Consider the following 17407-nt stretch of genomic DNA (forward strand, 5'->3'; position numbering starts at 1 on the left):
ACTAAGAAACATCATCCTATCTATTGAAATCTTCTGAAACAGAAAACGTTATTGAGAATTGACTGGCAGTCAATCTGAGTCCCAAACTTAACCTGTCAGTCAGTCAGAACTCTGGACCTTAGCAGACACTGGTATTGCCAAAGTAGAAAAATGGTTTTGGCTACATTCTATATTACTGCCATTGTGATATTGACAATGTGTTATGTGGTATTGGTCAATCATATTGTACACTAAGCTGTCCTTCTTACACTTTGTCTATCCAGTGACCTTCACATTTTTATTTATTGTGTCTCCACCCTGAAATTCCCTATACCACAGTCCACCAGCTCAGGAAAAAAACAGCTTATGATATCCACTACTTGAAATAGAAGACAGGAAGTCCAGGGAGGCCTCTTCTTTTAGAAAAACACACAATTATATACACATATGTTACATATTATATAATATATATTTTAATTTGTTTTGATACTTTTGTTTTCGACATAATCACAGAGTTTTGTCTGAATTAGCATAAGCTGAAGCGGCCTGTAATATTTTCATTATCTTGATGGTTAGGGTAAGGCCTTGAAATGTTTTTCAGTTACCAGTTGCCATGCAGACTCACATGTCTGGAAGTGGTTGTATCCTTGTCCATAAAGTTTTATTGCCTAAAAAATTGAAAACAAGGGGACTCTCCTACTACTAACTTCCTTTTTTTACAGTGACTTCAGCAAATGGCAGTTTGCCTTGGCCTCTATAGTCATTTCCAGGGTTCCAATTAAGATATAGTAGTTCTGTCACTTGGATTTATCACTTACAACAAATTGAGGTCATACAGCGTAACCTTAGACAAGGCAGTTACCTGGATTGTAGTGAGGACATAAAGAAAATTGTATGCCAATATACTTGGTAGCAACAGTGTGTGAGTTGCATGTCTTTCATTTAAAGAAAACATAGAAACTGAAAGCCAGGTTTAACTTTAGATTTGAGGTGGTAAGCAGAATAGATATTATCACAATATTTCACTCAACTTGTTAAAAAAAAAATACCTAGTTTTTCAGTAATCATTATTATGTATGAACAGTCGAAGGCTTATGTTTTTGTTATTGACTAAACAATGTAAAATGCATGTTTATTGTTACCAATGCCAAAGGTTAAAAAATCTAAAAATAATTGAACTAAAATGTATATTCATAATGCACACACTTCTAGATTAGGGTTAATTGGGATATAAGTTGAATTTGACCATCCAACTTTGTAAACTGCTATGCTAACTGTCACGTTAAACAACAATTTCTTACATTTGTTTGCAGAATCTTTATTTCACTGATACAGGTGTTGAAGCTGATTAAATAGTTTGGTTGTTAAAGTCACAGTAATTGAAATTGCCTCTTATCTTTATCACTTAGCACTACATAACTTACTAATACATAACACATTACAATTTGTGGCAATAGGCAGAAAGCTATAAGACGTGTTATTTTCCATAAAGGTCATTATTTTCAGCCAAGCTTTTTTATAACTCCCATTCATTGCTCTTGATGAAAAAAGCAGTGGTCATGGCAAATAATGATCTTTATATCTTAGTAAATTGAGCCTACTGTAATTGTGCTTACTAAAGCTTCATGGGAACTTAAAAGATGTAATTGTCCAGGATAATGCTAACACATCTCCTATGATGATCTCCTAAAATATACTAGAAAACATTGCTGTACTTTATGTACTTAAAACATTTTTAGGCTAAAAACATTCCTAGCCTAAAAACATGTAAACTGATTAAGCTCCCAAAATATATATTGTTGTGCATGGGCAAGACAACAGTGAGTTTTTAAAAAAATAAATGTTGGGCAAAGCACATCACATTTTCCCATTCAAACACTTTTGTTATTTAAAATATTGGAAGGCAACTATAAGTGTCTGGAATAAATAAAAATATTTGTATGACCTGTGTTTAAGAAATGGTGCTAAACAACTGCAAATGCTAAAATTGAACCTTGGTGTCACATGTTGTGCACTACAAGTCAACAGGTTTTATTTTAAAGTTGGCACCAGAAAAATTTGAGGTTATCTTCCTTATCTTGCCCGTAAGTGGATTTTGCCTCAAGGTGGAAGTACAAGAAGCCCTGGGTCAGCATGGACAAATTATTTTTCGAAAAAGGATTTTGCAGTAGAAATCCTATTTTTAGGAGTAAAGAATGGTTTGCAAAACTAAGAACAAAAAAAAACTTTTTGCCATCTTGCATGTTTTAGTTACCAGTAGGGATGGGCGAGCGAGATTTGTAAGTTCAGTCTAGCAGGGAATCGGGCCTTTTTTTGCTTACCGAAGATTTAAGCGAGAACGGCCATGAGGTTGTGTTCTTGCCAAACAAACGGGAAAAAAGAAGGGGGTGGGAACAGCGAATATTTCTGGCGGGAATGGCCCAGTTGGGAGCGAATCATTTGCTCCTAGGATGCACAGAAAGACCCAGCAGCCCAATCAGGAGATATCTGAGCAGAGGCATATATACAGGGAAGGAGGGAAGGGGTTAGTCAATTCTATCTTGTGTTCTGGGTGAGGGATAGAAGCAGGGAGAGACATGGGTTGTGACAGGGACAGGTTAGGAGGCTTTACATACACAGATATTGCAGTTTTGATGCTACCTGGTCCTTTTTAGCAAAGAAGACCGTTTGCTGCAGAAAAATTTCTGTCCTTCTCTAAAAAAAAATACAGATATTTCAGTCTGATACCTCTTGCTATTTACCAAAAAAAGCCATTTTGCTGAAGTAAAAAATTCTGTCCTACTCTATAAAAAAAATACAGACATTTCGGTCTTTGATACCTCTTGCTATTTACCAAAAAAAGCCAGGTTTCTGCAGAAAAAATTCTGTTCCACTCTAAAAAAAAATACACATATTTCAGTCTTTGATACCTCTTTTGGGGTAGGACCTCTTCAGTCCTACCCCAAAAAAAATACAGATACCTCCAACTGTCATTGCTACTACGACTCAGAAGATTGGCACCAGCCAGACTTCTAGTGGTGATGAAGTATCAGGTTCTGGCCGCAGGTTTCGTGGTGTCAGACGACGTTTGTTTCCTCAAAGATTGGGATCAGGCTATGGGCCCAACCAACAAAAGAGTAATTGAGCTCAATTCACGTCTAGCCAAACTATTGTCCTTGCAGCTACTGCAGTACAGCATTGTGAACTCTGCTCCCTTCCGTGACCTGATGGCCTGTGCTGAGTGGCGGTGGAATATACAAAGCAGGCATTACTTATCCTGCACAGCTGTACCCAGTTTACATGCACATGAAATGGGTAACCTCTCCCGGGCATTGGCATTCACGGTGTCTAGCCAAATCCACGTCACCATGGACAGCTGCTCAACCAGGCATTGATTGGGACGCTACTTGTCCTTCACCACTCACTGGGTGGCCTTGCATAGCTCAGTAGGCGGTAGTCGGCGGGAGGCATTGCAGCACCTGGTACCCCTGCCGAGGGGTGTGGTGGGAAAGCATGGGCCACCCCATTCCTCTCCCTCCTCTATATTCATTCCTCCTACCCCCAACTCCTCCTGAAAGGCCAGCAGCAGGGGACACTGTGGTTAAGCACACATGTTGCCAAGCAGTGCTGAAACTGGTGTCCTTGGGGGAGAAAAATCAGTCCGTCAGAGTACTCTTGTCTGCTTTGCACGGAGAGGCCGAGGCTTGGCTGACGCCCCCCCCCAGGGTCACAACAGGCAACGTAGTGTGTGACAACAGGGCCAAACTTCTGGCCGTGCTGCGCATAGGCCACATAACACATGTGCCCTGCATTGCGCACGCACTGAACCTGGTGGTGCAGAAGTTCCTCCGCACATACCCAGGACTGCAGGACTTACTGAGACAGGCTCGCTCCATCTGCAGCCATGTACGGCGATCCCTACTGCAGCCGCAGTGCTTAACAAGATCCAGCGGCAACAGAGGCTGCCACTGCAAAGACTAATTTGTGACACAGTAACTAGATGGAACGCCACCCTGCACATGCTCCAGCGTCTGTGTGAGCAAAAGCTAGCTAGCTGCCATTACTTGGTCAGCAGGGTGCATGGAGGCAGCGGGCCCCTTGGTACAGCCACGCTATCCTATTTTACCAGTGACCAGTGGCTGCAGATGGAGACGCTGTGCAAGGTACTGGCCCCCTTTCAGCAGGCCACAAACGTTGTGAGTCGGGAGCGGTCCGGCTGGAACTATGTCATACCCATCATCTTTCTGTTTGATAATACCCTGTGTGGCCTGATGGAAAGTGTCGAATGAAGAGGGGGGGAAAAATTGGTGGAGGAGGGTGAGGGTGACATTACACTCCATAGCGCACAGCCAGAATCAGGAGGTGCAAGAAGGGACACTGGCCAGCATCAGGAGTTTCAATAACAGGAGGAGGAAGATGATGATGATGAGGGAGACCATGTTGGGTCTGCTGGACAGGACTCGTCAAAAACCCGCATTTGTGCTGTCATGCCCCAGGCATTGTGCGGGCGATGGAACACCAGGAACTGCTGCAGCTTGAAGAGGAGAAGGTGGGTGATGAGGAGGAAGATGTTTTAGCGCCTACTGAGGGACAGGAGGAGGATGAGCCCAGGGAACCCCTCTTTTATATGTGTGTCCACATGTTGCAATGCCTATGGAGTGACCCCACATTTGCAGCATCAAAAAACGGGATGGGTACTGGCTGGCCACCCTTCTGGATCACCACTATAAAGACAAAATGTCACAGTTTCTACCCAATCCGGCACAAGAGAAAGAAAAGGTGACCAGCCTGAGCAGAATACTATGCGACTGGCTGTGTGAGGAGTTCAGGCCTCCACGGTAACCTCCTGTAGCAGCGGCAGCAGCAGTAGTGGCAGCAGGCGGCACACATCCAAAAGTCTAGGCCAAGGCAGGGGGGATTTTCTGGATGCCTGGCGAAACCTGATGCGGCCACCTCAAACAAGTGAAGTGCAGGGGCATTACCATTGAGAATGGATGAAGCACATGGTGCACTATTACGTTGGCTCTTTTCTGGCATGTGGTGGTGGTGTTGACGACAGCAGTTTTTTTTCTCTTTTTCTCTTGTCTTTTGCTGTAGGACACAAAACTGCTGAAGTTCTTTGGGAAGCTCAGAGCATACGTTCTCAGTCACAGCTATTGCATCTGCTTTTGATAGGGGAGAAGCATTAAGACAACTGTCAACTAACAATGTAAAGTCAGCAAGCATGCTATCCAACATAGCTTGACACAAATCTAGGAGTTTCGATACTTCGAGAGCCAATACTTTAAGCAAAGTAGCAGACAGTGGACGGTCGGAACACATATTAGGATTTTACTCCCTCAATGTTTATTTGATATTCAAGAAATGTACTTGTGCTGACAGCATATTTAGATATCGAGTCAAACATTACCTCACAGTAGATGTTCGATGAGGAAGAAAACCACAAATCTCCATGGAAAACAAGTACACATCACCCACCTGTGTATCAAAAACATAATTAAAAAACACACCATATTGGTGGGACAAAATATCTCCCAGCCAACGATAGTCATGGGTGACCTTTAGGATGCCTTTGTCTTCAAGCACCACTTAGAGACCAGTTTTAAAGACCCCTGGTCCCATGGTGAGGATATCAAAGAGGTAAACATGATTTCTTGTGCCCACCTGCAGCCAACACAGTTTCCCATTGCGACATATGTTGGTGCTAGGGATGCAGAATCTTTCTTCCATTGTTTCTCGTTCAACCTCTTGGCCTCATGAGTCTTCTACTGGTTCCACATTTAGAACATTTTGCCCAAAAAACAGCCTTGCTCCTTGCACAACTTTATCAGTCTTCAAATTCTTGATTTTATTCAGGAGAACAGTGTGATCTGCATGAACACCTTAAAAAAGTAAAACGCCTTGAAATCGTCCATTAATGGTTGTAATTTTAATAGACTTCCCAACATTACAGCTCAGAAAACGTTTACCAGAAGTGGACTCCATATAGAAATGGTAATGAAATCAATACAAATAAATGTCAGCCTTCTGCAGCTTCTGCTGTGAGAGTTAGACAGGATTGCAAACATCGGGGAACCCCAGTCCAGATATTTTAGTGTTTGATACCTGTTCCTATTTACCAAAGAAGACGGTTTGGTAGTTAGATTTCTGATGATGGACCACACCCATCTCTAGATGCCAGTTACCAATGCGGTCCTCGCTCCTTTAGAGGGCCCACCGCCTCCTCCTCCTGCTGTTGCTGCTGCCTGTCAGTACTCCTTTCGTTAAAACTAAGTTTTACTGCTGTTGCTGCCGCCTGTCAGTACTCCTTTCGTTAAAACTAAGTTTTACACACTTCTGGGTCGCATTGACGATGCACTACACCCAGCTCTTTATGACACTTACCAATGCGGTCTCTCTGGTGATAGCTAACCAGAGGCCACACACTCACTGACCTATGCTCCATCTCTGGTCCTCCATCCTTTTGCCTAATGTCGCTGTGCTATTTGGTCGTCTATCGTCCCAACGACCGTCCTAGGGGATCCATGAATGATGGACGACGAACGATCTTAATGGAAGTGAAGGGGGAGAGCGCACCGAGGTACTGCTCTGTCGTTCTCCCCCTCCCCTTTCCATAGAGCATTCATGCATCATGCAGTCCTTAGTTTAATAATTATTGCACGTGTGTACATAGCCTAACTCAAGGGCTCTCTGACGCAAAGCTCAATACTCTGTCCACCCAATGACAACACTGGCGTCTCTGTAGTCAGTTGTCAAACACCATGACTGTCAAAATGGTAGAAAAAGAAAGAGAGTCGCATGAATCTATACCTGGAAGAACTGTATTTCTCTTATTTATCCAACGATGAATGAAATGGCAGTAAAGGGTAGGTGATTAAAAACTACTGTGGGGCTAGCTTACAACTGAGCTTGATATTTTCATGTCACAATTGAAGCACAGGCTCCTTTAAGTCTAGGGCTACAACGAGTTATATTAGCTTAATTCTGCTAAAAAATTGTATTAGTTACAGTTTTTATTTATAACCATTCGCAACTGATTGAAAATAGATAAAGCAAATGGCTACGTGTGGACTAAGATACACAAGTAGCAAGCAGCAGCATGTAGTAATTGTTGTTCTTAAATAATTGCACAACTCTCCATTCATGTGCAATTGATTACTACAAGATATTACTTCATGCTACTGAATGAGGCCAGCTTTAATCAGATTCCCACCAGTGCCACTGTGAAAACAAACTTAGTAGGTGAAATGTAATGCCCAGGAATCATCCAGTAAATGGATCTCTGCAAAAAGACAACAATGAGGGGGTTCATTACCTTAGTAAAGTACCCTAGTAAATTATCTTTAAAAATAAGAATATTATTTTAAATGGTGCTGGAGCGGTTCATTTTGGCTGATAGGTGAACCATAATGTGCAAATATGCTGTGCCCATTTGTACATTATGGCAAAAACACTCTTGGGGCTCAAATTACAGAATTTTTCCATGACATGCGTTTTGATTTAAATACTATTTTAGTATGAAGATAGACCAGATAGAGGCTGGTAAATATGAAGATATCTCTGTCTTTTGCCTGCAGCAGTTTTAATTTTATAAGCCACTGAGTCTTTAGTTTAAATATTGTAAAACCTGCTGTTGCTTTAATAAATAATATATTTTTTCTCTATTAGGTTTTCAAGGTTGGCATAACATAGCTAGGCAAGGCCTGCTTTGCTAGGAGTTTTTATATAGCTAAGGGTCAGTGATAACAGCTTTGAGCTAACGCCAATAGCATTAGTTTGATTTTTTTTTTTTTGCTCAATGTGAAAATAGTACTTTTGTAGTATTAAAAGTGCTGATTGCCATATTGAAGCATTCAATTATGTTTTATTCAAGAAAATAGTTGTCAGGAAATTTAGAGAAATGCACACAAAAGCATGGACAAAAAAATAAATGAATCTTGATTGGAAATTTATCCTTTTAGGCAAAAATGTAAAAATAAGTCAAGTTCATTAACATTCTTACTGATAAAATCTAGCTAATTTTGTCCATAGGCTTGTCGTCAATTCCCCTTGCTTAACCAAGCATCCAAATATTAACTGAAGATATGTAGACTTTTAAAAATTCACTTCAGCTGAAATGTGTAAGACAAAAAAATGTCCAATTATAAAACAGTGAGTATAAGCAAAAAATGTGTATATTGTGTGAAAAAAAAAGAAAATTCAAATCAGTTTATTGTTTTGATCTGGTTCAGTTTCCTCATCGCTCATTTTCAAAGAGGAACAGAATGTCAGTAATGTAATAAATAGTCTGGGCAATGCAGAGTGCAATAATATTCTTACCCCAGCCTGCCTGATAAGGTTGCTTCATAATAGACTCATAAGAAGTGGGCTGCATGTTACTAGCCATCTTCACCTCTGGAGGACATCTCCAGTTATTGTTGCAAAGGATACTCAATAAAAATAAAATACTGGATATTAAATAGGATTGTCTCTAGTTAATAGTATTTTAGCCTAAATAATTTTGTATTAATTGTGGACAATTGCAAAAATAGATATAATATAGATAGTATAATATTATAATAGTATTATAATACCATAATACTAGACGTTAAATAATAAATATAAGCCACCCCCGAGTGGTGATTATTTTATTGCTGGATTGTGAAATGTAAATATTACTAAACAATTACAAAAATGTAAAAAATAGTTATGAACAATTCCAGAGTAATATTTTATAAACATCTAGATGCTGAGAATGAATTACTAGGGCTTATGGTGCTTATTTTCCCCTGCCAAATGGATAGCACATTTGGTTGGCAACATTAACTGCAGCAGAACCCAGGCGCAAAGTGTTGATGTTTAGCTTCCAAAATGCTGCTCCATTTTCCTTTTTTCCTTTTAGTTTCATCCTCTTAAGAAATAATTGAGAATTGTGTTATTTATTTTTTTTTACAAGTTTTATGTGAAAAAGTAGATTTGAAAGATGGGTCATATGGTCATCCTATCCATGTAGTTGGTGATAATGACTGACCACAGTCAATGGTATCAAATTGCTTCAATTTGGTAACATTTCTGAGCAGATGGTTTAAGAGACTGACTTAAATATGTGAATGTACTGATTATTTTTTAAGGAAAATGTATTTCTGAGAAAGTCTGGTATGTGCAGTAAAATGATAATGACATCAGTGACATACTGTACAAAATAATTTTAGAATTTCATCTAGGTCTAGGATTTATGGACACAAGCTTTATTCACATAAGAACTGTTTTTCTTTACATTTTAGTAAAGAAAATGCAAAAGAAGCTGGATGAGCTTACCAGGGGTAAACAGGACATCTGAACCAACTGTGAAATTATCCAGATGACACTAAGAAGCATCTAAAACAGATCTTAAATATAATTTGAATTTGCTCTTACGTTTGCTGCATTTATTATAGTTGCGAGGCAGGATATGAAATTACATTCTAATATTGTGCATGTTTTGGTTTCATTATACCCTTTTCATTTCAATACTTCTCAATACTTCCCAAATATTTGTGAACTCTGGTGCTGTTGGTCCCCTTCCAGTCATCATATGTTCATCTATTAGATTCTAAAAACAGAAGAAAAGGGATGTTTAAGAACCCAAAGGTAAAAAAATCAGTTTCCAAAGTTTACAGAAATATAATCATTACAAACAAGTTAAAATCATTTGCTACCAAGTATACCCCAAAAAGACCTCTCTTAAAAAGGGCATGAAAAAACAATCTATAAAATGTATACATGTATAAAACATACACATGGTTCTTTCATCCATTGTGATTCCATGTGAACCAATACCTAATACAAATCCCAGGTAAATAACTTTTGCATCCTTCTTTTCTCATGTTTTTTTGCAAATAATGTCTTCAGGAGAGTGAAGGGCAAAATAATATAAAGCATTCAAACAGTGCATAAAAGCAATAGGAAAGCACAACAGTACTGTTAGAACCTAGAGGACACCTTGTATCACCTACACATAGTTTGACCTGCACATCATGTTCTTCATGTATCACTGCACACAGTCTAGGTGCTTAAAATGCCTAAATACTCTGATATGCATTCACTGTAGTTTCTTATCTGCTCTTACTGTCTTTTGCATCAGCCAGTTCAAATGTCTCTGTAAATGTCTATGCACATTGTGGCATGGCCATGGTTTTTTTTTGCCGTGCAGTTTTAGTATGGTACTGCAAAAGGATAAGCACTTAGGCCCTGATTTATCGTACGTGCCGGTCAGCAAGCTCTATTACCGCAAAACGGGCCTGGGTTCTAGTGAACTCGCCTGCCGGTTTCCTGCAAAATTTTTTATCTCAAATCAGTGTTCCTACAAGCCATGCAGTAAAAGCGGTCAGGAAAAAAACAACCATGCCTCTAAGCATTTTGAACTATGCTTATTTACAGAGAAGCAATACATCTACCTGTTTTTCTAATTGCAGAAAGACTGTGATAATATAGATTTCCTGCCTCTGCCATTGTGCTCCTGCTGTGTACAGATCAGTTTAGTACAAAAAAGGTTATATCTTTACCTCATATCACCAAAGACAATCCCACCTAAAATAAAATTGTCAGCTGGCTTCATGATGAGAATGTTTTTGCATTTCATGCATAGAACCATCTCCAAAGAAGGATCTGCGTATCCAGTCTTTAACTAAACAGTAAAATAGATACATTTGATATAAAAACAAGGAATTTGTTTTCTATTGGTAGCAATAAAAACTTTTCTGTACCACTATCTAAGAGAATGATGTTATAAAATTAGACATTTCTTTCAAGATACCTATACAAACCAAACAACATCAATGTCTTCTGAGAGTGTTCTGAAGGTATTTTGATTAGTCTTGGTCGAATGAATGAACGTTGAATTTGAAGTACAATAAAGTCAATGGGGGGAAAATTTGGGTTGTTTTTCAGGGCTGTGTAGAGCTTCTACTGCCTATAAATATATTTTAAAAGACATGTTAAGACTCCGCCAGCTCTGCACAACACTGTACAAGTAAAAAAAAAATAAGGAAAGCTTTTTTATATTGCTGGCAAGGCCATTTTATGTGGCGGTCAAGGAACATGCCAGATTTTGCCATGCCAGATGCCAGATTTTATACAGGCCTCTGAGTAGAGGCAGAGAGGGCCCCGAGGGGGTTCCTCTGGTCAAAAATTAGCCACCAGGTTTCACGGCTCCGTTACAAGCCATACACAGGCACAAGGAATACCTGAGCCAGGAGTAGCACTGCTGACTTTCATTGGCAGTTGCTGCACGACTGGTGGCTTGATTCAGCTGAAAAAAAGCTTGCATAGTTTGGCTTAGACAACCTCTACTGCTGCTTCCACCCATGCCGGTTAAGGTATTTGTATGGCTCCCATGGCTGGTGGAACTACCATAGGGATCCCTGCTACTGGCAGACATAAAGGCTGTGCACAAGTCCCTTACAAGCATCAGGAAATGCATCATGAAGAAATTTACAAAACACCTCATCAATGTAACACATTGTGTGCTTTCTGTGAGATGCTGACAGTAGACCATTTCCCTCTTGTATTAGGGATCTACTAGAGGGTGCACCAAAAAGTGATCTTTAAGTCCTTGGAGCCTTGTACTGGTATGTTTGCCTAAAAGACCTAATTTAGCACAAAGATATCTGCAGCAGAGGACTCTAAGCCTTTGGTGTGCCCAAGGATAAGACCTCAGCTGTAACCCCTGCAACTTCCAGGGTTTGGGAGGAGGAAAACATTCCTCAAAAAAGCCTGCCCCATTTCCCCCTCAATGCCAGCAATGTGGGTACGAACCTATCTTGGCTTTAAAAGTACCTAATAGAAACGAGACCGCTGCACCACCAGGTTAAGGACATGTGCCAGGCAAGAAATATTTATGATTTTTACTGGGCAGTAGGCAGCCAGCAAGTTAGTATCATTGTTTGTATTCATGTGACTTTAAAGACAGTTCAATACATGTCATAAGGTAACTACATAAAAACATAAAAAGTAATGATAATAATAAAAAAACATCAATATTCAATACAATAAGATAAAAACAAGGATATTTTTCCTATGGCCACAGCTGGAGAAGGAACCCTCATTCTAGGACCTTAATTCTAGTTGATGAAATTTGCTGATCACGTCCTAGTGAGTTCTTACTTGATAGAGAAGAGAAAAAAAATATTGGAAACATCTGTTGGTCCTGATTTGAGTGTCTTTCTCCTATACTGTTGGAGGGGGTTCTCCCATTCCCCATATTTGCATCCTTTGCCAGGCTCAGTTAAACCTGAGATTACAATTTGTGTGGTCTATTCATTTGAGGTTCTGTAAATGTATAATCCCTGATGAAGTGGAATTACTCTGTGAAACACGTTGGATTATCAGAACTCACCATAACAAATCAATGATATAGATACCAGCCTGGTACTGTGCACTGGGCATTTTATTGAAATTCCAACTCCTTCCCCTGTTTTTATCCTTTTGTATTGAATAAAAGATGTTTTTTATTATTATCATTACTTTTTATGTTTGATTTACCTTATGACATATATTGAACTGCCTTTGAAGTCCCACAAACACAAATTGCTTTCTCGTGTATTTGACATTTAGGGATGTTGGCAGTGTTAAAGTATTTGTTTGAGATCAGACAAATCTAGCATTTATAGTATCATTGTTTCACAAGACCCACTCCTTGCTTTTGCAATAGGTGTGTTTACCTGAGGCTCCAGCTCATGTCTGTTTCTAAGCACAGATACCCTGGTTCTGACCTTGGCTTGTTTGACTTCCTTTGTTTGCCGCCTGCTCTGACTTGGTCCTGCTCTGGTTTTCAAGATTCATCATTCCTTGTGGGGTGCTCTAATGAACACTGGGTGGTTCCTTAGACTCTGCGCCTCTGCTCATATCTCTGCCAAACGTGCAGATTGCACAGAGGGTCCACTTCTCCATACTCGTGGCAAATCTGTGACACTTGCCTGGCTAAAGATGGTGGAAGCCAGTCTCATTTTGGCCTGGGCCTGGACAGCCATTTTGCAGCTTTGGCCCAATGTGGTTTCTGTCCCCTAGGCATGTCATTGTTTACCCTACATATGATCTGGAGCACTTGGTGAGAGAGGGAACTGCTGGTTCTGAGTTAGGTTTAAAGAGACTGTAAGGAGGAGTATATGAGAGAAGAATAGGTGACTCCACTGTTATCATCACACAAGACATGATGGTACCACAAGCTACTAATTTTTTTTTTTACAATACTTATATGCTTTTTCTAGACTTGTACAGATTTTACAATTGTTTGCTGCAAATTCACTTTATTACTTTATTTTTCTAAGCCTTAATAAAACAGAGTATAGTATATATTTTGTTTTTTATGACACAGGGTCAAAATACAATGAAAAAACAAATCTTTTTTTAATCTGAAAATGATTCGCTGTCCTAGTCCGCTTCAACAGAAAAGACTTATTTAATATTATATTAGCAATCCAATTTTCATTGTCTGCAGATTTTAAAAAGAAAACTGATTTTATTTAGAATAACCTAATTCTGAATTCTAATTAAAAAAAAAACTATCTACTGGGAAAACTGAATCTGATAAGGTTATTCTTTCATGGCCTTTTTAAAATTTTCCCTGCCACCAATACTCTGCTTATAAACATAAAAACACACTTGCAGATCCAGCAGTATGATTAGTGTTCGTAATCAGTAATTAGTGTTGTAATCAGTAATCTCATAACCGGTGTTGATTCCTTGCAGGGTCCAAAAGTGACTAGCTCTCATGCAGGGTCCAGCAGTGATCAAAGTGATTTCCTCAATCTCTTTATATAACCCAGCTTTTTAGAATACAGAGTGTAAAACTAAACACTTTCCAGACAAACCTGTCCTAGGTCTTAGCTGGTGATCTTTTTTCATCTGGTAACACCAAAATACTTGTGGCTATTTTTTTGCACTTTTTTGTGTGGTTATAATGATCTTTTTTAAGTTTACAGCCATTGCTGGCCTCATAAATGTGTCGTTTGTTGTGTGATAAATGTGTCATAAAAGTGTCTTGTTTCAAGTACTTTATAGAAAGAACTACTAAATGCACATTCCCCTGTTTTGTCAATTTAATGACCTGGCATATACAAAAAATACCTACAGATCTTCCAGTGGACTGAACTCCTTATTCCTGTTGTAAGCTGACAAGATACACCCTCTGTGGGGTCTTAATTGTGTCTGCCTTGCCCCTTGTCTTTTACCAAACTGCTTTATTAGGTCACATACATAAAGACATAAAAAAAAGTATAGAAAATCTTAGAGGGTTCACTATATATATATATATATATATATATGTAATGTTCTTTTGGTGTACAATATACTCATGTTTACTGGCGGGGGCGGCTGTTACACAGTGACAGATGTGAAGTCCTAATTAGTGCTAAGATGGGAAGGTGGAAAAGTCAAACAGTAGTGGAATGTATGAAACTTGTCATGAATGCATAAAGGTCATCAAACATGTAACTAATATTTCCAACCATTATAGTGATTTGCAATACAACACAGTTGGATTTTGCAAGGTCATTTCAACCTAAGAAAATGAATGCTTGATTTCTTGGCTCGTTCTCAGTGAATTCTAATTACAGCGTTTGGTTTTCTGACTCTCTGTCTAATGGATAATATTACCACTGAAATGATTTTAACTACAGTCTTCATTCACATTTGAAAGAACTTATTTAAAATGGACCGAATAGCCAAGACCAACTAATTATTATGACCTTTACTTCCTGGGCCACAAAATGTGACAGGTTATAGGCAACCTTGAATGGTGTTCTAATGAGGTATGCACACATAACAAAAGATGTCTGACATTTATTATATTTATTGTTTTACAGTTCCTGAGTTGTTAGTTTGCCTATTTGTATGGTTAATTATGATGATGTATACTGGACATCTACTAAGCCACATGTTTTTAAAAATTCAGTCAGTCTTTTGGAGTAACTTTTAGGTTAAGGGTATGTGCTTTAGGTGTCTGCCTGGGTTTAGGAATGCCAGACCAATGTATGTTTTTTAGCAGTTTGCTCTACATTAAGCGGGCCTAAACTCAAAGTTTTTACTTTACATAAAAGAGTATACAACCCTTTAGGGTGAAGCATCTCTCCTTTCTGACTGAATGGGAATGCAGAGCCTCCCCCGATACCTATGTAACGCATCTCAGGGGGCTCCTCCACCTTCTGGATTTTCTATGCATTCCATTGCCTAAGCAGTGAGATCGGCACTCTTTTTTTTTTTTTTCCCGTTTACAGCAAGCTACGTTACACAATCTTGCACCTGTGCAGTGCAAGATCGGGTGATGTAGCCAGAAGATGGCAGTGCTAGGGACAAAGAAGAATTCCAGGACAGCACGGGACCCAATTGAAGAAAGCTCCTCTGTGATCAAGGGATCTGCAGAATCAATGGCACGTGTGATTTTTTTATTTTTCAGTTTAGTTTCACTTTAAGCTAAGGTTTATGGTGATTTGCAATTACTTGCAATGCAGCCTTTGGCTATTGAGTACATTTAAATTTATTTGTTTTTAACATCTGATTGGAGTAACACAATCATAAGTATAAGATATTCAAACAATACATTTCTGAGAGACGTACCTTTTTCGAAAGCACTATGCTGTATGAAGGGATCATGCTCCCATATATACATACCAACAATCACTTCATTTTGCAAGGTTCTGCTGTTTTTGGAACTAGTTGTATTTAAATAGTATAACCATACCAAGATTGTATTACAGAGTATATGTTAATGAAGAGCGTTTTTGTTTATATGTTACTTGAGCTGTATAGTCTCCTTTCTGCAGTTATTGTCCCATTTCCTCTTTAGTTCTTTAACTGAAATTATAATTTTGAAAATAAAATAAGAAAGCACACTTTAAATGTTGCTGTTTATTTTTGTCACATTTTATGATACTGCCTAGGCATTAGATACAGTCATAGGCATTAGACTTGGATTCCCAGAGGTTGAAACTCAAGTTGCGTGACTTGGACTCGAGTCCAACTTAAGTCGCCTAATGAACAACTTGCAACTCCTTTTCCCCAGCGACTTGCAACACGACTCGCGACTTGCTTTCTCTGCTTACAGCTGAAGGGGGAAGGGAGGAAGGCAGTGAGGCTTTTGTAACAGTCTTCCTCCCCCCTTCAGCTGCCAGAGGAGAAAACTTAGAATGCAAGAAAGGTGGGGAGGAAGGCAGTGAGTTTTCTGTAACACCCCCTTCCTCCCCGCCTTTTTTGCATCCCAAGGCTGGGTACACACGTCCAATGGTTCTCGCCTGATAATCAGCTCAGGGCCGATATCAGTTTAAAATCTGGCGTGTGTGAAGTGATCGTCCATTGTCCGAACGACCGTCCTGCCGGATCCACGGACATTAGACGACAAACGATCCTAATGCAAGGGAAGGGGGAGAGCACACAGCAGGGTGTTGCTTCGTCGTTCTCCCCCTCCCCTCTCCATAGAGCAAAACATGCATGCATCATGCAGTCTTTAGTCCGTGGAAAGGATCGTGAAAGATCCTTTCCAATGACAATAATTGCATGTGTGTATGTAGCTTAAGTTTTCTCCTGAAGCTGAAGGGCTCTGTTTCTATATGGGGACAAATGGGGATTAATGAAGTGACAAGACTTGGAACTCGACTTGAAAGAATTCTTGTTGACTTGAGACTTGACTTGGGACTTGGTGTCAGTGACTTGAGACTTAACTTGGACTGGAAGGGTGATGACTTAGTCCAACCTCTGTTGATTGCCCTATGCTTGGTATTCTCAAGTTTTCCTGAGCAGTATTACCGAATTATAGCACTTGACCTATTACAGTGGAAATCTGCTCCATATTATACCTTGTGCTTCTCTTATAGCCTGCCATTGGTTCCACCTTATTGACTGATCAAGTGGAAACAATTTTAATCAGAGTCAAACATAATTGATTAGTACTGCTTATTTTTTTTTTAACTGTTTTTTATAAAAAAAAATGCAAAGCCATTACCAATGTATGTCATCATATTGTGTTAAAAATGGTATCTTTGTGCAAGCTTCTGCTGCTTCAGAAGATAGTTTAAAATTAGACATGTTTAGATAGCTGGATAAATAAAATGGAATACTAAAAATCATAGTTTAGGCATAATTTTATCTAAACTCTGTATAAAGGGTTGTTTGAAATTCACATTGTACTGCATTTAATTTAGAAACAGTGTAAAGATGTATAGGTGTGTATAAGTATATGAAAATACTTCTGGGTGTATTTAGTAAATTAAAAGAATATTTAGTATTTACAGACTCCTGAAAGATATATGATTGTGTAGTCAGATGTGTCAGACCTGTGCATGTATGTCTGCTTTCATTACTTTTTGTTTGTGGAAAGCAAAAATCTGAATAAGGTGTCTGGGGATAAACAGAGGTAGCTACCTTTTGCATGATCTTCATGCAATACAACATATTATTGACAAGTATATTGGTTTATTCCATGGTGCACAATACTCAT

At 39.1% G+C, this 17407-nt stretch overlaps 1 long non-coding RNA gene across 1 annotated transcript in view; it reads left to right on the forward strand.

Annotated features, from left to right (window-relative positions):
• Nucleotides 1-9723, forward strand: part of LOC140330111 (uncharacterized) — a 72280-nt gene extending 62557 nt beyond the window's left edge. Inside the window, exon 6 of the long non-coding RNA XR_011920627.1 lies at nt 9222-9723. This is a non-coding gene — a long non-coding RNA (uncharacterized lncRNA). The remainder of the gene's footprint in view (nt 1-9221) is intronic.
• Nucleotides 9724-17407: the final 7684 nt, after the last annotated feature.

Source organism: Pyxicephalus adspersus, chromosome 4 (genome assembly GCF_032062135.1).
Source record: "Pyxicephalus adspersus chromosome 4, UCB_Pads_2.0, whole genome shotgun sequence".
NCBI lineage: Eukaryota > Metazoa > Chordata > Amphibia > Anura > Pyxicephalidae > Pyxicephalus > Pyxicephalus adspersus.